Genomic DNA, 6283 nt, shown 5'->3' with positions numbered 1-6283 from the left:
GTCCTCCCCTTCCTCTCTAGATTCGGCCGTGTTGACTATGTCAATGGCCTTGCACTCTCCTTTAGGATTTTCTTCTGTATTGCTTGGGAGAGTACTAGGAGGGATTTCAGTGATCCTTTTACTCAGCTGGCCCACTTGTGCCTCCAAATTTCTAATGGAGGACCTTGTTTCATTCATAAATCTTACAGTGGCCTTAGATAGATCAGAGACTAAGTTTGCTAAATTAGAGGTATTTTGTTCAGAGTTCTCTGTCTGTTGCTGAGTGGATGATGGAAAAGGTTTACTATTGTTAAACCTATTCCTTCCACCATTATTAAAGCCTTGTTGAGGCTTTTGTTGATCCTTCCATGAGAGATTTGGGTGATTTCTCCATGAGGGGTTATAGGTGTTTCCATAAGGTTCACCCATGTAATTCACCTCTGCTATTGCAGGGTTCTCAGGATCATAGGCCTCTTCTTCAGAAGGCGCCTCTTGAGTACTGTTGGATGCAGCTTGCATTCCATTCAGACTCTGAGAAATCATATTGACTTGCTGAGTCAATATTTTATTCTGAGCCAATATGGCATTCAGAGTATCAATTTCAAGAACTCTCTTCTTCATAGGCGTCCCATTACTCACAGGATTCCTCTCAGAAGTGTACATGAACTGGTTATAAGCAACAATGTCAATGAGTTCTTGAGCTTCTATAGGCATTTTCTTTAAGTGAATGGATCCACCTGCAGAGGTATCCAATGACATTTTAGCTAATTCAGACAGACCATCATAGAATATGTCCAGGATGGTCCATTCTGAAAGCATGTCAGAAGGACACTTTTTGGTCAGTTCTTTGCATCTCTCCCAAGCTTCATAGAGGGATTCACCTTCTTTCTATCTGAAACTCTGAACATCCACTCTAAGCTTACTCAGCTTTTGAGGAGGAAAGAACTTGGCTAAGAAAGCCTTGACCAGCTTATCCCAAGAGTTCAGGCTATCTTTGGGTTGAGAGTCCAACCATACTCTAGCTCTGTCTCTTACAGCAAAAGGGAAAAGCATGAGCCTGTAGACTTCAGGATCTACTCCATTAGTCTTAACAGTATCACATATCTGCAAGAATTCAGTTAAGAACTGAAAAGGATCTTCAGATGGAAGTCCATGAAACTTGCAGTTCTGCTGCATCAGAGAAACTAATTGAGGTTTCAGCTCAAAATTGTTTGCTCCAATGGCAGGAATGGAGATGCTTCTTCCATGTAAATTGGAATTAGGTGCAGTAAAGTCACCAAGCATCCTCCTTGCATTATTATTATTTTCGGCTGCCATCTCGTCTTCTTGGTCGAAAATTTCTGAAAGGTGCTTGCTGGATTGTTATAATTTAGCTTCTCTTAGTTTCCTCTTCAGAGTCCTTTCAGGTTCTGGATCTGCTTCAACAAGAATGTTCTTGTCCTTGCTCCTGCTCATATGAAAAAGAGGGACAAAAAAATAATAATAGTAGGGGTCCTTTTTACCACAGTATAGAGGTCCCTATGTGAGTAGAAGAAAAGAAGAAGAAAAAAATTCGAACACAGATTGAAGAGGGGGTTCGAATTTGGGTGAGATGAAGTGTTAGTAGATGAATAAATAAATAGAAGGAGATAAGAGAGAGAGAATTTTTGAAAATAATTTTTGAAAAAGAGTTAGTGATTTTCGAAAATAGTTTTTGAAAAAGGTTAGTAATTTTCGAGAATTAAAATCAAAAATTAAAATAATTAGTTAATTAAAAAAAATTTTGAAAAAGAGGGAAGATATTTTCGAAAATTAGAGAGAGAGGGAGTTAGTTAGGTAGTTTTGAAAAAGATAAGAAACAAACAAAAAGTTAGTTAGTTAGTTGAAACAAATTTGAAAATCAATTTTGAAAAGATAAGAAGATAAGAAGTTAGAAAGGATATTTTAAAATCAAATTTTGAAAAAGATAAGATAAAGAGATATTTTTGAAAAGATATGATTTAAATTAGTTTTGAAAAAGATTTGGTTTTCAAAATAACAATTAATGACTTGATTCACAAGAAATCGCAAGATATGATTCTAGAACTCAAAGTTTGAATCTTTCTTAACAAGCAAGTAACAAACTTGAAATTTTTGAATCAAAACATTAATTGATGATGTTATTTTCGAAAATTATGAGATAAAATTAAGGAAAAGATTTTTGGAAAAGATTTTTATAATTTTCGAAAATAACTAAGAAAAATGAAAAAGAATTGATTTTTGGAAAAGATTTTGAAAAAGATAAGATTTTTAAATTGAAAATTTGATTTGACTCATAAAAACAACTAGATTTTAAAAAAGTTTTGAAGAAGTCAACTCAAATTTTCGAAATTTATGAGTAAAAAAGGGAAAGATATTTTTTTTTATTTTTGAATTTTTAATGATGAGAGGGAAAAACATGAAAAAGACTCAATGCATGAAAATTTTGGATCAAAACAATGAATGCATGCAAGAATGCTATGAATGTCAAGATGAACACCAAGAACACTTTGAATGTCAAGATGAACATCAAGAACTTATTTTTGAAAAATTTTTAATGCAAAGAAAATATGCAAGACACCAAACTTAAAAATTTTTCATGTATAGACACTATGAATGCAAGAATGCATATGAAAAACAAGAAAAGACACAAAACATGAAAACATCAAGATTAAATAAGAAGACTTACCAAGAACAACTTGAAGATCATAAAGAACACTATGAATGCATGAATTTTTCGAAAAATGCAAGATGAATATGCAATTGACACCAAACTTTCAACTTGACTCAAGACTCAAACAAGAAACATGAAATATTTTTTATTTTTATGATTTTTTTTTTGGATTTTTCGAAAATTATTTGAAAAAGAAAAATAAGGATTCCAAAATTTTTAATATGAATTCCAGGAATTTTGCAATCTTAGTCTAAAGCTCCAATCTGAGGGTTAGACATGGCTTAATAGCCAGCCAAGCTTTAGAAGATATTGATACTTTCCATGTATAGAGCAACTAAGTGTGTGAGAATCAACAAACTCTTGTGATGATAAGTTGAAACCCCAGTCCAAAAGATTAGACATGGCTTACAGCCAGCCAGGATTCAACAAATCATCATGAAACACTAAAATTCATTCTTAAAAATTCTGAAGAAAAATATATTTTTGAAAAGATTTATATTATTTTTTTTTTCGAAAACAGGTGAGAAATTTTTGAAAAGTTTTGAAAAAATTTTTTTTTGAAAAGAAAACAAAAAGAAAATTACCTAATATGAGCAACAAGATGAACCGTCAGTTGTCCAAACTCGAACAATCCCCGGCAACGGCGCCAAAAACTTGGTGCACGAAATTGTGATCTCAGGCAACGGCGCAAAAAACTTGGTACGCACGTCTTAATAAATTGTTTTTCATTCACAACTTCGATACAACTAACCAGCAAGTGCACTGGGTCGTCCAAGTAATAAACCTTACGTGAGTAAGGGTCGATCCCACGGAGATTGTTGGTATGAAGCAAGCTATGGTCACCTTGTAGATCTCAGTCAGGCGGATATAAAATAGTTATGGAGTTTTCGAAAATATATAATAAAATAAGGATAGAAATACTTATGTAAATCATTGGTGAGAATTTCAGATAAGCGCATAGAGATGCTTTCGTTCCTCTGAACCTCTGCTTTCCTGCTGTCTTCATCCAATCAATCCTACTCCTTTCCATGGCTGGCTTTATGTAAGGACATCACCGTTTTCAATGGCTACTTTTTATCCTCTCTGGAAAATGGTCCGATGCGCTGTCACTGCATGGCTAATCGTCTGGAGGCATTGATAAACCCATATTTCATGAGTTCTTTTGTGCTTAATTAGAGTAATTTATTCAACTCTTCACCTACTTATTCACATTAATTGCATGGTTTTACTTTCCCTTCCTTATTATGTCAGATTGTGAAAAACATGTTTCCTAAGCTTTAAAATCAATTAATTTAATTACCTTTATTTCCATTCGATGCCGTGATTAGTGTGTTGAGTAGTTTCAGATTTTCTAAGGCAGAATGACTTAAAGGATGAAAAAGGAAACATACAAAAATGGGAGAAAGCAAAACGGAGCTTTGAAGGAAATTGGTATTCACGCGATCGCATGGATGACGCGATCGCGTGTCAAGCACGAATCAGCAGCGACGCGGCCGCATGACTGACGCGACCGCGTGCCTTAAGCAGAACGCACATGACGCGGTCGCATGACTGACGCGACCGCGTGCCTTAAGCATAACGCACATGACACGACCACGTGACCCACGCGGACGCGTGATAGAGGCCATGTATCAGAATTTACAGAATACGCCCCCAGCGAATTCTGAAGCCCTTTTTGGCTCAGATCCAAGTACAGACAGCATAGACCAGAGGTTATAAAGTGTGGGAATGCACCCATTCAGAGGGAGCTCGCCAATTTCTAGTTTTCATGATTTAGATTTAGTTTAGAGAGAGATTCTCTCTCTCTTTTTTAGGATTTAGGACTTCTTCTTGTTTTGGGAGTAACTCTGGATCCAGGTTTTAATGTTCTTTTATTTTGGTTCTACATTTATTTATTCCAACATTTGAATTGATTATTATAATTTGATTCATGAATTATTCCATGTTACAGACAGTTATCTGAATTAATGGTATTTGAGGTATTTTCAGTTTATGATTGCTCCCTTTGATTTAAGTTACCATTGCTTCCCATCTAAGGATATTTTTATTATTCCAGCAATTTTACTTTTTGCCCTTTTGGTTCTGGTTAAGAACTTAGTAACTCAACAGTTATTAAACTCAACATAATTGATAATCGTTATCTTGCTAATTGAGCTGGACCTAAGTAATCCCAACCTTTTCTTAGGAAATAAATAGGATTCAAAGGTCAATTCAATTAGTCCCTTGACTTTCCTTGCCCGGGTACAGGTTGACCAAGTGGAATTAAGATACAACTTTCATTATTGTTGAGAGGGATAGCTAAGTTGGACTTCTAATTTCCCTTATCTTGCCAAAAGTTGTTTTACAGTTATTATTTATTTTTAATTGTCGTTTAATTCACTCATCATTTAAATTACTTGCTTCTCACCTTCTAAACCCCGATTACAACCTTTATAACCAATAATAAGAACATACTTCCTCGCAGTTCCTTGAGAAGACGACCCGAGGTTTGAATACTCGGTTAACAATTTCTAAGGGGTTTGTTACTTGTGACACCCAAAACGTTTGTGGGAAAAGTTGATTGCTTGGTTTAGTAACTTACTTACAACGAGAGTTTGCTATAACCTCTAAACCATCAATCTTCAGTTCTTCAAAATGGCGCCGTTGCCGGGGAACTGCTAACGTGTGCCTTATTATTGGTTATTGTAAATATTTTTCTTTTGCTTGTTTATTTATTTTTGTTTTTCCTTTTTATCTTTATTTGCTACTATGAACTCTCACCCCTCTCGCTTTGAGTTTGGTTCTTATATTGTTAAAGGAAATAGAAGTTACAGCAGGAATGTGCATCAAGGTCAGACCAATCAAGGATGGATGGAACCAAGAGGATCTAATCAACCCTTTTGGCAGCAACACCCTCCGAGATATCCTGGACAACGACCATTCTACCGTGCATACCCAGCTGAAAGACATGGTGGACAACCTTGTAACTACCAACAAGCCCCACCCCGTGCATATGAACCATCCTTTCAACATAACCTCGAACCACCACACTCACAAGCTTCTCTTCATCATTCGCCATCATATGGTCCTTCCTTACCCCAATACCAATCCAATCATTCCCAATCATCACCACTTTCCTTTGTATCATGTCCAAGTCTGGCAAACCGCGAAGCAGAGGATCGCCTAAAAGAAACAGTAATTAAATTTCAAACAACCATTCAACAACTGGAGCAAGCACTAATTCAATGGGCCACTAGGCGCTCAAATATGCAAGGACCAACCACAGCTCCATGTGGACAGCCCGAAGAAGAGCGTAGCATGAAAGAAATACTAGAGACTCCAGTGGACAAGACAGAGAATGAATTCGTACTAGAACAAGTGGAAGAAGCTATCATTGTTCAAGAAGAAGAGTTGGTTGAAGATCTAGGAGATGCTGAACTTCCTTGGGAATCCAGAATTGAGGAAAACTCCGTCCAAGATGCTACAGTTGATGCTAAGGAGGATACCGTACAATCTCCAAGGCAAGTCGTTTATGAAGAATCAGACGGAATAATCCAAGAAGCAAAATTCCTTGATGATGATAGTCACAAGTCTAGTTCTCCTAGTGATGAACTTGCGTCCACAAGTGAATTCTCTGAGATCGAAGAATTTTTT

At 36.1% G+C, this 6283-nt stretch overlaps 1 non-coding gene across 1 annotated transcript; it reads left to right on the top strand.

Moving 5' to 3' along the window:
- Window positions 1-792: 792 nt before the first annotated feature.
- Window positions 793-900, top strand: LOC112782008 (small nucleolar RNA R71). Its single transcript, XR_003192752.1, has one exon. It is a non-coding gene; the product is annotated as a small nucleolar RNA R71 (small nucleolar RNA).
- The last annotated feature ends 5383 nt before the right edge of the window (window positions 901-6283 follow it).

Source organism: Arachis hypogaea, chromosome 19 (genome assembly GCF_003086295.3).
Source record: "Arachis hypogaea cultivar Tifrunner chromosome 19, arahy.Tifrunner.gnm2.J5K5, whole genome shotgun sequence".
In the NCBI taxonomy this organism is placed as follows: domain Eukaryota; kingdom Viridiplantae; phylum Streptophyta; class Magnoliopsida; order Fabales; family Fabaceae; genus Arachis; species Arachis hypogaea.
The sequence above is the reverse complement of the archived record's forward strand: the minus strand, read 5'-3'. Positions and strand labels throughout refer to the sequence as shown.